Source organism: Mytilus californianus, unplaced genomic scaffold (assembly GCF_021869535.1).
Source record: "Mytilus californianus isolate M0D057914Y unplaced genomic scaffold, xbMytCali1.0.p SCAF_3, whole genome shotgun sequence".
Lineage (NCBI taxonomy): Eukaryota > Metazoa > Mollusca > Bivalvia > Mytilida > Mytilidae > Mytilus > Mytilus californianus.
This window is the reverse complement of record NW_026262679.1, coordinates 15,313,419-15,328,065: the sequence shown is the minus strand read 5'-3', so window position 1 is coordinate 15,328,065 and position 14,647 is coordinate 15,313,419. Positions and strand designations below refer to the sequence as shown.

The 14,647-nt window shown below is 32.7% G+C and overlaps 1 protein-coding gene across 1 annotated transcript in view; it reads right to left on the bottom strand.

Annotated features, from left to right (window-relative positions):
- The window catches only part of LOC127733981 (tyrosine-protein phosphatase non-receptor type substrate 1-like), a 72,109-nt gene extending 68,675 nt beyond the window's left edge, over window positions 1–3,434 (bottom strand). Inside the window, exon 1 of the mRNA XM_052243469.1 lies at window positions 3,128–3,434. The gene's annotated coding sequence lies outside the window, so the exon portion shown is untranslated. The remainder of the gene's footprint in view (window positions 1–3,127) is intronic.
- Between the last annotated feature and the right edge of the window lie 11,213 nt (window positions 3,435–14,647).

Here is a 14,647-nt window from a genome sequence, read left to right as displayed (position 1 = left end):
ATAGATTTGTAACCTGTGCAAATCCTTTTCTATTCCCACACTCTTGGAGGTAACGTTCATAGCAAAATCATGGCATTTTCATCCATTTAAAAAATACTTGCAAAATTTGTAGCTGTTTACATTTAGTTGAATATTGCGTATATCTTAAACTACTACTGGGGTCGTTTAACGACCAACTATAGGGTCTCGCACGGTCGGTATATCTTAAAAGTTACTTTTTATACATGTTTTATTTCATACAAAATTTCTTCTCGTCGAAGTGAACCGCTAAGTTGGTCATGTGTTAGCAAATAATCAGATGTTAAAACTCTACCTCCATTTTTCACAATTCATTCAAATCTTATTGGCTATTTGTGAATATTATATAACTTTTTTTTTTAGATGTTGAGGACAGTGTTCAAATCCAGTGCTATTATTTGAAACCTGCACAGGTATTGACAATAACATGTTCTCAACTGATCAAGTGAATCGTGTTTAGGATGAAAAAGACGATGTAAATGTTGACAAACATGTTGTTTGCAATATGTTAAATTTACATAAAAAAATCTATTTTACACCCGGATATAATAACTACATTGTAAACCAACACGCTTAAATTACAAAGTCTGTCCTGTGTTTTAATGAATTTGCGTTAAGTGTTTGTATCCATTTTATTTCTCTAACTATTTTTACATTTAAGGATGATAATAGATTAAGGCTAATGACTTTCTGCAGGCAACCTGTAATTTTAGATTTGAATATCTGATAGGATGCTATTGATAGATTGGTAACGGTGAAGAGATATAGCAATATGGTTTTACTAAACGCGAACAAAAATCAGATCGACGATAGATGAAAGATGTTGTTACTTAGCGCTATGAATCGTTCAATTTTTCTTTCATGTTTTGTAAGAAGTGCAAAAAACGTTCAAATCGGATTAATTAAATATTTCCTATTTTATTGAACAATTTCACCAACCGATATCTTACCATAATAGCCTTAATCTTCTCCTTTAAAGTTATCGATATAACCATTCATCTAAAATATTTTCCATTTTGCCGCCATTTTTCGTTTTGTTTTTTCGCATGAGTTTAACGCTATATATTGTTTGTTTGTACAATTTCATTGGGATAAACAATCAGATGTGGGCTTAATTTTGTAATCACTTGATGAGTCTTTTGTAGACGAAACGGACGTCTGGCGCAAATACAAAATGTCAATCCTGGTATCTATGATGAGTTTATTTTCTTAATGAATGTGACCTACCGAATTAGACTTATTACCGGGTTTTTACTAACATGAGCAACACGACGGGTGCCACATGTGGAGCAGGATCTGCTTAACCTTCCGGAGCACCTGAGGTCACAACCCCCCATCCCCGTTTTTGGTGGATTTCATGTTGCTCAGTCTTTAGTTTACTATTTTGTGTTTCGTGTACTGTTGTTTGTCTGTTTGTCTTTTTCTTTTTTTAGCCATGGGGTTGTCAGTTTATTTTCTACTTATGAGTTTGAATGTCGCTTTGGTATCTTTCGCCTCTCTTTTAATGCTTAAGTTATATTTAAGTTTTATCTTTAATTTGACCTTTCGTATTCTAAGAGGCTTTTGCCTTTGAACGGCTACATTCGAGGTCAATGTTATCCAATCAGTAGGCTTTCTGTATTTACCAAAATTCTTAGTTTTCAAAATTACAGTTTCATTTGAACTAGGGGTCTCTGTGACCGATTGGTTCGCGTAGTTTATCAACATTGAGGTGGTAAGTTCGAACCATGCACGGTATTAAACAGAAACTGAGGGAATTGCGTTATGGGTGATGCATACATAGCAGGAGACGATTACCCTATCGATGTACCGGTATCGCTCCTTTTGGTTCGATGTACCGGTATCGCTCCTTTTGGCTCGATGTACCGGTATCGCTCCTTTTGGTTCGATGTACCGGTATCGCTCCTTTTGGTTTATTCCCTCAGTTTCTGTTTGTTACCTTGATTTGTCTTCCAAATCGATTTCCGAGATTTTAACATCGGTAAACTACTGTCGCTTTAATTTCATCCGTGGTAAAAACAAAACATACGTTGTAATTCTGTTTTGTTCCGTATGCAGCACTGGTGTTACTTTCAACCAAACTAATGCCCACTTACGTAAACGTCTTTAAAATTGTTCAATGAATTCGTGAAAGCAAACTAGAGTAAACGCGAGACGTATTCGGACGGATGGAAACAAGAAAGATATATATATATAGAAGAGCAACCACTAACGAAAGTGACTTTGGGTAAACATTTAAACATGTTGCGAGATGCAAATTATTTTTCGTTTTGAGTACTCAGTTCTGAACTTTTCCATCTCCATCAGATGAATGACACGATACAAAGACGAATTGAATGTAATACTAGTTCAGATGAATCGTCAAACTTTAACCTTATTAAATTAAGATTGCAAGACCTGTGTAAAGTACTTAATCTGCTGATATCGAATCATACCTTCTTACACTCTTTCACTTTTTTATATATACTAATTAAATTAAATGTGCTTGTACATCTGTCAACCTAATTAGGTCGAAACGAGTAGAAGTAAAAACATAAACTAACACTTTATAAATGTGATGTTTGTAGGCAGGCCTTCGTATGTTATGAATAATATCCGTGGTGCATCAGAGACTCCTGTGCTTATGATACCCTCGGGTACTAACGGTCAACCAGCAGCAGTATCGATTCGGTGCTAGAAAAACGGAAATTGCATTTTATAAATTTGGTGCGTCCAAAATACTTAATGGGTTAACCTTCTATAAGTACGTTAAACCAACCAAATTCACTTACTGCTGATGAGTTGTAATATCAGTATCTTGATCATTTCTACATGTATCAACGGAAAAGTTCTGAAATGTTGTTATCAATACATTTCTCCACCGGTATGGACCCAATACTAGAAATTTTATGAACGTAGTGCGTCCGAAGCTGTCTTTTGTATTACCCTTCACCAGGAATACTCAAAACCAAACATTTGTAGACATGAAATATATGAATACTTGAGCATTATGTGACCAGAGGGGACATTAAAAGAACAGCAAACATTGTACTGGCCTTTAACATAATGAATGAACTTCCGATGCAAAACGTCTTAAACACAATGAAGATGAAGTTTAGTTAGGACTTACCAGCAAAATTGATTTGAGGTATCAAAGTAAATAAATCCAAAATTCCAATTACAGAGAAAATAGTAAATACTTCCAGAAAGTCATAATACAGAATGAAATGAATAAAGTTGTGTCTTAAATATATCCTCTTCACATAGTATTACCGCCAGACAATTTTATTCATACTTGTATTTCCTTGGGATATTGTAATGAGAATATATTCTTCTTCCATCATCTGATACAATTCCTAGTAATACCAAGTGTATATAAGCACATTAGTGAACATCGATTCAAATGAAAGAATCTGTTGTCGTCAGTTTTACTTGAAAACAGATTGAAACTGTAATAAATATAATCAAAGAAAGAATGCATAGAAACAGATTGATGTTGCCATACATCAAAACTACTTGCTTAGATAAGGGGTAGAGTATCATTAAACTGAAGTTACTATACTTATATATATCAAATATTTAAAATATTTACATATACTGCAAATGAAATTCAGTCGAACGATAATAATGTATATCTAATCCATTTAAGGTCACATCAGGACTATATAACAGAAGTCAATAAAACGTTACAATCGTTTTACAAAGGAGTTTTATTTGTTGAAATACATACTTACGATAGTTCAAACAAGCTTATCAAATACTTTTATTGTATCCACTTGCAAACAATGATACAAGAGCCGAATATTAAAAGATATCTGATAATATTTTATACAAATGCAGAATAATTCATAATTGCAAATTCCTCAAACTTTAACTGCATATTTTAGTCAGATAAACAGAAAATGAAATAGACGGAAAATTGATAAGTACGATATAAACGTTTTGTAATTTATTATAAAATGCTTTATTATAGCGCTTATAAAAAATGTTGAACACACAGAAGTCAAGAAAGAGCAAAATGGATATTTACAAGCATATTGTTATTTTTCCTATTTTGGACGATGTCGTTGCCCATATTGTTTGCTATGCCCGTGTCTGTAGTAACGTTATAGATTTCATTGAATGTACTGGTAAATTATCAAGTCAGGAATCCCGTTACTACAAATGACTTAAATGCTTACTTAATTCTTTCGTAGTTTCAACGATTTGGTACGGAAGTTTGGCTGGTAGAAAACGTATTACAATCGGGATATCACATCATAATTTGTACAGTGATATTGTATAAATAAAGCCCGTAAAATTAGTTACGATCCGTGTAAACTTGTCGATCCTTTGAATAATATTGTTTTTAAGGATTATTAAATTAACACTGTATGAAGATCTTTGAATGTTGTCTTCATCAGTACAAACATTGATTTTGTTATTTATAAATCAAAACATAAATAAATATTATTGTTATACAGTTATGAACATTTGCGGTCCTACATTCTGTTGATAGCTATAGTTTGGCATTGCAGAAGATTATTTTTTTTCTCTGACTGTCTATGACGTAACTACACTAAATCCATTGGATGTTTACGCATTGATATTTTCGTCTTTTATTAGTTGTTATTGACTTTGAACTAGCTTTTAGCTACTACGAGTACTCTCAGATCGGTACTTTGTGTCTGAAGTATTTTTGTTATTGGTTTATGTGTACTTAAAGTCGATCTGATGAGTCAATATAAAAATATGAAGATGGGGTATGATTGCCAATGAGTCAACTCTCCACTAGTGAACAAACGGCGTACCATCATATGTACAAATCATACCACATCTGCTTAATTTTATATATAAGTTACAACATACCACATCTTATTTATATAATAATCACTGTAATAATGCACATAGTCTATGAAGTTTTAACAAGACCAGGTATGGACCTGCGTCACCGCGTACAGACCAAATATTGAATAATTCCCTTCCATGGAAGACACAATAATTCCTTGAACACTGAATAGTTAAATTTCAAACTATCGGTAAAAAGGGAGTGGCTTTAAGGCAGACCTAAAAAATTGCTTACAAATTACAACCCATTCTAAAACTCCAGACCAATCGGCAAACAGGAACGACAGATCTAAAAAAAAAAAATGCTAACAACTTACTTATTAACATTATCAAGCTACACACCAAATAGAGCATCATTCCCTTACATAGAAGTCAAGAAAACTTGGACGAAAGTTTTCCACGGAGGTAAGGAAAAATCAAATCCATTGACAAAAACATCAATTCAAATGAAAAAATGAAATATACAGAAAACAACAATGAGAGGAAGTGTTTGCCTTATTTCAAATCAGTATGCTTGTCAACCTCCACTAACTTTAAATAAAAAAATTATAGATGAACGGTTCTTATTGGCAGAAACTGTTATAAAAGTTACCGGATAAACATTTACCTAAAAGGGGGAGGGCAATGCAGTCAACAAGTACTTTCGAGTTGAGTTCAAATGTTGCATAATAAAATATCGGAAATCTACACTTAAGATATATTATACCTTGCAATTAACTACAAAGGTTAAAATGAAATACAACACAAACAACCGCTTAAGGATGTTCGCTCCTCTATTTAAAAAGGACCAAAGATTTTAAAAGACTGTTATAAAATCATAGCATATACATAGCGGAACTTAAAAGTAGAAAAAAAATTACAAGGCTGTGTCCTTAATTTTGAGATATGATCAATGAAAGATTTGGCGGGAAATGATTCTCTCTAGACTTTTCATACATGTATCATTGGCACTTTTTTTCTTTCAAAGATTATGAAAATATTACAAGGTTTTTATTGGATTTTCGAAAATAGAGTTTTAAACTTTTTATAATAAAGTTATGAAAAGAAAAGTCGGGGTTAGCTAGCAAAATTTTTATTGGGACTGCATGGATAAAACTATAGGCTTCCGAATATCTGACAAAAAGTCAAAAACAAGAGTAGCGAACATCTTTAAAGGAACATGCAAAATGAAAGGCGAAATGATCAAACGATTTGCGAGATTTACTCTCCCAATTTCTCCTTATTCAAAGACTAGTTACCAACAATAAATAAAGACTACGACAAAACCAAATGTAGATTTATCTTTGTGGAACAAATTTCTTATCATTGAGATCGGCTATTAAATGAAGATGAAACTTCCTGCGGCGACATGACTGTCATACCCAGCAATGTGTTATAAACTCGAATTCGGCCTTTAATTGTGTCCGTGAATAAGAATGATACATGGAAGAATGTCAGAAAAGCTTCTTTGGAAACTTTGACATCTGAGTGATATTAAAGTCTAGACAGTAGACCATCCATTGTAACAGTTCATCATCAATGTAGCTCCTTTATGTTTGATACAAATCTAGCAATACGATTTTAACTAAAACACTAACCGGTACGCTCAACTAAAAACGCTAAAAATGAAGACGATTTTATTTAATTTTGCTGATATAAAATTGTGCCTTTTATCATTTATTTATGTGTGTATTCATAAGATGAGACACGAATAAAATACTTAAGCACTATCGATTCCTTTAAAAAGCAAAAATAAAACAGCGATTTGGGAATTAAAGTACTAACTTTTAAGCGTCAAAGTTTAGTTGCATGATAGACTATATATACGTACTGTTTCGGAAGTTTGTAAAAGTCCGCGCTATTCCGCGTGTCATCCTGTTTCGTAAGCTCGTACAAACAGATCGATATTTTCCGAAAATCTTCATATTATATAATTCAACAGCATGCTTTCAAATGAGAGCCATGATAAATATGCATATTTTATGATGGTATGATACTAAACCCCTAACGGGAGGGATTATGCTTGATTTGAATATGATGAAGACATAAAATCTTTCAATCAGTTTAATTGAGGTCTAGAGCTGGCTTGTCAGTAACTGCTAGTAGTCATTTGTTAATTCATGTATCATTGTCATTTTGCTTAGTTTCTTCTGTTACCTATTCTAACATCGGACTCGGACTTCTTTTAAACCGAGTTCTACTGTGCGTATTGCTGTGTGTTTGTTTATTCTACATTGGCTAGATGTATGGGGAGGGTTGAGATCTCACAAAACATGTTTAACCCCGCCGCATTTTTGCGCCTGTCCCAAGTCAGGAGCCTCTGGCCTTTGTTAATCTGTATGTTGTTTTAATTTTAGTTCATTTATATGTTTCGGAGTTTAGTGTGACGTCCATTTTCACTGAACTAATACATATTTTTGTTTAGGGGCCAGCTGTAGCCCGCCTCTCGGTGCGGGATTTTTTCGCTATGTTGAAGACCCATTGGTGGCCTTTGCTGTTTTCTGCTCTTTGACACATTCCCCATTTCCATTCTCAATTTTACTACAGTTATGAATCATAGTTATAATTTTTATATATATTATTATATTATGGTTTTCTAAACCATGCTGAACCTTTAAAAAAAGGGGGTGGAGAATAACAAAGGAATTAAAAACTTGTAAGTCTGTAAACTCAAGTAATAATATAAAAATAGGAAGATGTCGTATGATTGCCAATGAGATAACTCTCAACTAGAAACCAAAATGACGGGAAAGTTAGCAACTAGAGCACTTGTAGTAAAGCTATATGCGTAATGTCATACATTTGTATATAGATATGGAGATGTGGGACAACTATCCATTAGAGTCCAAATGACGTGGATGTATGCAACTTATTAGTCTTTAAAAGTTAAACCGTAGACACTCAAAAGATCGCGGGAGTTCACCATGTTCCAGCAGTAGTAACAATTTGAAACATACAAAATGTAGATGTAAGAGAAAAACATTTGTGACAAAGCAAGAAGATGTGTAACATAGGTTTGGTAATTACGAATTTTCTATTCCCGATGATACAACCATTTCTATGCATGTTTAGTGATTTGTCTTGGAGTTAGGAGGACAGCTGTCTCATTTTCAAGCATACGCCATCTCCTTATCTATATTAGTTAAATTAAAAAAGCAAATATCAATTCTTTCGATTTTCTTCTTGTCACCTTAATAAATCATCCCAATTATTTCTATATTTAAGATATAAGGAGAAGAAGAAAACTCGTAAAAAAATGTTCAAAGCAACACGTGACTCGTTATTTTCAAAGTAAAATTAAAATTCTTAAATCAGCTTGAGGAGATCATTTTCATGCAAGTAAATGTATAAATCAGCATAAAAATATTTTGTTCTTTTATTTTTGATATTAGCAACATTGAATATTTGAGTAGTTATGCATACATTACGCATTATTATAATTATAAATAAAAAGAGATTTGTTTTCATTTTTTGTATTGTTAATGTTACATTTTTATAGATAAACTCGAGGGAATATACGGGCAGTTTATATGGTGATAAAAATTATAACTATGATTCATAAGCTCAGAAATATGCTAAATTCATAAATGTCCCCTGTAACAATTATGATGAGAATGTTCAGCATTTTGGTCAAACAAAGCAGAAAACTAAAAAATATAAATCTGATAAAAGTCTAGAACATGACGTCGGTAGGCGAAAATCAGGGGTAATCAGATCCGGCTGCGCCATGTTGCTCCTAGTAAGTACAAATTTGATGTTAAAATCTTATTCGGTGATATCATTTTCTTCTTTAATCGGATAACCATCATATTGCTTTTGTACGTTAGAAAAACTTCGACTACGTTAGCAAATATCGTAAACTTGATAGTTTACAATTATAACTTGTTATTGAATTTGACCTTTTGTTGCAATTGATATATTTATTTCTTATTAAGTGCTCTTTAATCTTAGTGAAAAGATCTTTTTGCGTTTTTCGTATTTTTATGTTCATCATGCAGCATTAATATATTCCGGACGAAAGAGATATTGACAATTATTTATCCGTCGTTAAGATTTATAACAATTTATTCTCTCATCTATCTGTATTTAGTATTCACGATTTACTACTTTGATTCTATAATTCCCTGGTATGATTTGATTTTGAAAGGCAATAAATTTCACATATCACTATGCCTAATGTATTTCAACTGAGAGAATATGTCATTTTCACTGGATCTTAAACATAATTATGATAAAGATATAAATATTCTCTTATCTACAGGTAGATAAAGCTGTATAATAGTATAACACATTCTAATGGCAATGACCATTATATTGCTCTGTTTTGTCAATCAATCTACGGAGAAGTAAGGTTGTGTCTAATAATTCTAAATTCGTTCATTTATAATTCGAATATACATGTAACAAAAAGAATATTTCTTGAGTTTCAATTTGTAAATACTAAATGCAGGCTATAAGAGTGTGTCTGGTTGTTTGTAGTTTGACTAAAATTTATTTATGGTGCTGGTTTTAGTGTTGCTAAAATATGTATTTTTAAGAAGCCTTCTTCAGACAGTTAATTACACTGCAAACCAGATGTTTGGATTCCAAATACACGAAACGGGAGTGAACATAAATACATACACGACACGGGAGTGAACATTCAAGTTAAAGCATAACCTTAACACAACTGATCCTAATGGAGATGCTAGACAAGCTAAATAATACTAAAACTGAGGAAAGAACCCCAAAATATCAAAACGTATAATCACTTAAATCATACCAGGACTAACATAATGGCTACTGTGTGGATGTAACCCTCCAGTAAAAACATTATCGATCCAGTTGTTGTAATAGAGACGATTTCCGTTCGGGGTTGATGGCTTTTTACACGTGTAATGTTTTTATGCTGCAGACATGGTTAATATTTTTTGCATTTTCTTTTCTTTCGATTCTGATGTTTTTCTCTCACAATTTAATTATATCATTGATCGAAGAACTACAAGAGACATGTCATCGGCTATCAAAGCTGATACAGAAATAATGGAAATTTATAACCATATTTGTAGTAAACAAAGGAGCAAATTCAAATAGTAAAGCGAAATAGGCTGTTTTCTAAATATAGTGGTCTAGTTGCTAAAACTATACATTACCAGTCACAACTTTGCGATAAGTATGTATATAAACTTATAAAATCCACTAATCTTTCGTATTGTCCTGAGTCGTCGGATGAAATTTAAGGAAGTCGTGCCATCACTGATCACATAATCGCTTAAAAGACAAGAATTAAGTAAACTAAAACAAAACAAATCAAAGTACTGAAGTACTGAACATCGGATGACCACAAGTTCTTGAGGATGGTCAAAAGCACTTGTCTCAGAAAAAAACAACATATCTCTTTACCTGAAACTGAGGTTAATGTACAGAGATATATTTTTTTCTGAGACAAGTTCGTGCGTGGATGATGAATAAATGACAGGAAATTCAACTTCACCATAATAACTATTATATTGTCGTGATACAAATCAGTATACATGGTGGACACTTTTCTGTAAAAATTCGATTTTTCTAAGATTGGATACGAGTAGGCATTCATATTTTCCCGCAAAAACAATTACAGAGTTACCGGTCCTCGCAAAAAGTTCTCTGAGATATTCTTCCGCATGCTTTAACACAATTTTTCGGTACGTCTGCATTGATATTATCAATGATTTTTTACTTATATATATATATCGAACTACAAAACATTTTCATATTATTAATTTATGTTGTAAACAAAAATATTTTTATCAGTATTCATTGAAGAGATGTATTTATATCAAACGATAAGGAATGTTATTTTGCATTCGTTTATGTGCGCATATTTATCATGTTTATAGATCGGTTACAAACCCAAAACTAATTTACATAATGGAAATCTAGGCGATAGCAATACATCTGGATGACCCCAAGGTCATCGCGATGTAAAAATAAGAGATCTTCAATACACTTCATCGACGTACTTTGGAAACATCATACAGTGGCCGGGGGAGGGGAGGGGGGGTCCTGTGGTTTTAATCTCTCTTTTTAGACGATAAATGCTTTTGAATGGGGACATATGGTTGGAACCCCCTTTTAAAAATGGCTGAATCCGTCCCTGGCATATTACTTGTATATATTATCTGAACACACTATCCATTATATTACAGATACCCGAGTTCTGATTTAAATTAATTGAAATGTATCATATCTGTTGTGGTAAAACACAAATCATAACTTTCTGCGCATGCTGATACATATATGCACTTTTAATTTCAAGAAGAAAAGTGTCTTACTGATTAATTGCGTTTTCGTTAATGAAAGGGAAATATTCATGAAAGTAAAAATTGTTTATGTCTTTGTAACGTGTAAATAAATAAAATACTCATATCGAATGCTCATTTCTATTTCCATGTTTTATTTATTTATTGAACTAAATAGTAAGCAGCTAATATCAAAGCTCCCTGGGTACTCATCAAATGACCGGGTGAAATATTTCAAATTAGTCATTACAAGGCATTATAATCTATTCTGATCATTTGACGATTGAAATGGCTTTATATGGCCTTGCAAGGATATATATTTGTTGTTCACCTGAAAGCTTGATCAAAACACACGTGCCAAGGGAGTCGTTCACACGAAAAAAGGCGATTTACACCAATCATCAAATGTTTATATTAATACTCATCATCAAATGTTTTTATTATCTGTACACTTGTTAATGATATAATCAATAAATTGATTTCAATACATTTCAACGATGAAGAAAATCTTAAGAGAATGGCTTATAACGAGGTAATTGAGATTAACTTAACAATGACGAAGAACTTAGTCTATACCAATGTGTCTATGACATCTTATAATGTCGTTTTTATAAACATAGTATATATGAATCCTGCTTGATATGTGTTACTGTGCAATATGTCCAATCGGCTACAATGAATTATATGTCGAAGAAACAGACAGACAAATCAACCGTTTGAGAGGACTCAAACAAAAAAAGATTCAATAGAAATACAACATGTTCCGAATAATTAGTGATTATTTCTTTCTTCAAATTTTGAAGAAATAGTCAGTTTTTACGGTACACCAAAGAAGAATATTTTTCAAAAATTGATTAACCTGAAAATGAGTCGAAAATAATTAGTTTCGTTCTAGACGACGTCGCAAATGAAGATCTGTGATTCAACGTCAATGGTCTCTTCATAGTTTTAGGTTAAAAAAAACTTGGTTAAATGTTTTTTTTTTAAATATTTTCAACCGAAATCGCTGTCCCTTTGACATTGATATTTAGGCAGTACTTGGAATCTTCCTCGGCCAAAATCTAAATGTTGACTTAATATTATTTCTGGTCTCCGGTTGCCGAATCTGCTATTTGGAAACATATTTGTGATCAACTTTTACAAAATAGTTTGTTACTTATGACCACGTCATAATGGTGTTTGTAAAAGTTTTGGATCAATGACTTCAAATTCACGACGAAGAACCCTTGTAACTATACCTTGGGAGCAGCATTCTGCAATCAGAACAATCGTATCATGAAACACAATACTATGAATAAGGTATGAAATTGGGGATATATACTGCATATACAGCTACTGTTTAAAATTTGTGTACAGCCGTATTACAGATTTGTATGGGTAGCAGAACACAAGTTGTGGTCAGAGAAAGGGGACAAACTATTTTCCTCCTGTCGCTGATTCGAAAAAAATAAAGGTTACCAAACATCTCAAAATATCGTACTTTGATGCATACCGAAAAAATGGAGTAACATTTAAAATGTTCATAATAATATAATCATACCTGTTTTTTTATATCTTCGAGTTTCCTCGTGAAATAAATTACCACCCCAATAAACACGACCACCATTCAAGGTTGTGCTCTCACGCCACTGACTAAGTCATCAGGATTTTCTATAGTTTAATACATCGTCAATGAATGAAATATGAAATGATTGTAATGACAGAATCAGATTTCCTGATTACATAGTCTTACAGGAAATTATTTTTATGCTACTAGTGTAGACTAAGCAAGAAAATGAATTCTGTAATTAAAAATACGTGTTCTGTTCATATTTTCAGTGTGATCACGCCATCATATTTCTATTTGTTGCTGCTAATAAATGCTTATGTCAATACAAATGACAATAAATTGAAAATTATAAAAGAAAAGACATCAGTCCAAAATGATTTCTACATCATAAGTCAATGTTATGATCATGTGAATTTCTTTTTCATGTCGCTATTAAACGATATTGAAAAAGAGCTCGCGGCGCACGATACCAAGGGGACATTCAAAACTAAAATGTCGATGAGAAACTGACAACGCCATGGGATAATACGATAGACGACGTAAAGACACTGACAACGCCATGGGATAACACGAAAGACGACGTAAAGACACTGACAACGCCATGGGATAACACGATAGACGACGAAAAGACAAACAAACCCACAAAACACTTCATAGAACACTTAAAACTAAGCAACACAAACTTTACCAAAAACTGGCGGTGATCTCAGATGCTCCGGAAGTATAAACAGATCCGGTTCCACTAGTGTCATGCGTCATGTTGCTCATGATATTTACACATTCGAGGAAAAGAGGACGGGATTCTGGTTTCGACAATTGGAACATATCCTTGGTCATATTTGACACAGATTTTCCATTTAAAGATTGTCTGGTGCAATAAAATGGTTCCGTTATTGATATTTCAGCAGTACAGGAGCCAATAATCATACTTCACCTGCTATTGCTACCCTTTTTTCCTCTATTTCTTTAAAGTCTAACATTATATCAATCAATCAATTAAAATATTACCATGTTGTTCTTATACTGCAAGCTATTATGTATGACAACTTAGTCTAATTTTGTTATGTTCTGTTTTGATATCTCCTGTTCAAACATTGATACGCTGTGAACAAAGGTAATATTTGTGGCAATTACTCTGATTGAAATTGTTGTGCTCTAAGGTTTATTTAGAAGCCAGTCAGTCAGAACACGACATTTCATTATATCGGATGACTTATATAGATGAAAGTTTGATAATTTAATCTGTGAGCGAAGGTCAGACAATTTGTTTGTTCAGACATGGAAGTAATAATCAGTGTCCAGTGAGGATAGGATCAAAACATTAATTTATATCGTACAATCAATCATGAAATTACAACACATCAAATTGTTTCATATTAACTTTTTGTCTTTGCAGTAGAAAACGACTGATAAACAGCATTAAGATATCATAATATAGTCTACATTTGTGACACCATTACGAAAGACGTTCCCCGTCAATAACTTTTGGTTATACAGGACTAACCACTTACTTTGTCTAAAATTCAGCTCAACAATGTTGGAACTGCTAATTTACAGAATTCGAACTCATACGTCTCTGACATCGTGGTAACAATTTCTAGCCTGCACTCTGATCTAGACAACTCGATGTATAAACATTGCTTTCGTTAGTCTAGTAATACTATATCTAGGCTTGTAGCACGGTACATGATTTATTTCAGGCATGTAGTAGAAATTCTTTGCAGATCAGCAGTTTGTTTATATAGTCTATACTGTATCAAATGCGAGATTAATTATTGCGATTTCAGGAAATGCTGAATACAAATAATGCTACAAGCATTCAAAATGAAAGTTTTTTTGTCAAACATATTTCGTCGCATTTTTCGCAATAATTATGAATTAACAATAATATAATATGGATATATAACTATTTACAAGACAAATCTAGTAACCATTAGAACACTTAACTGATTTCATTGATACTTAAATCTTTATTGAAAGTCTTCTAGGAAGGTTTCGGAAGAGCAACAACGGTTACAAGTATAGAAATAAGGAG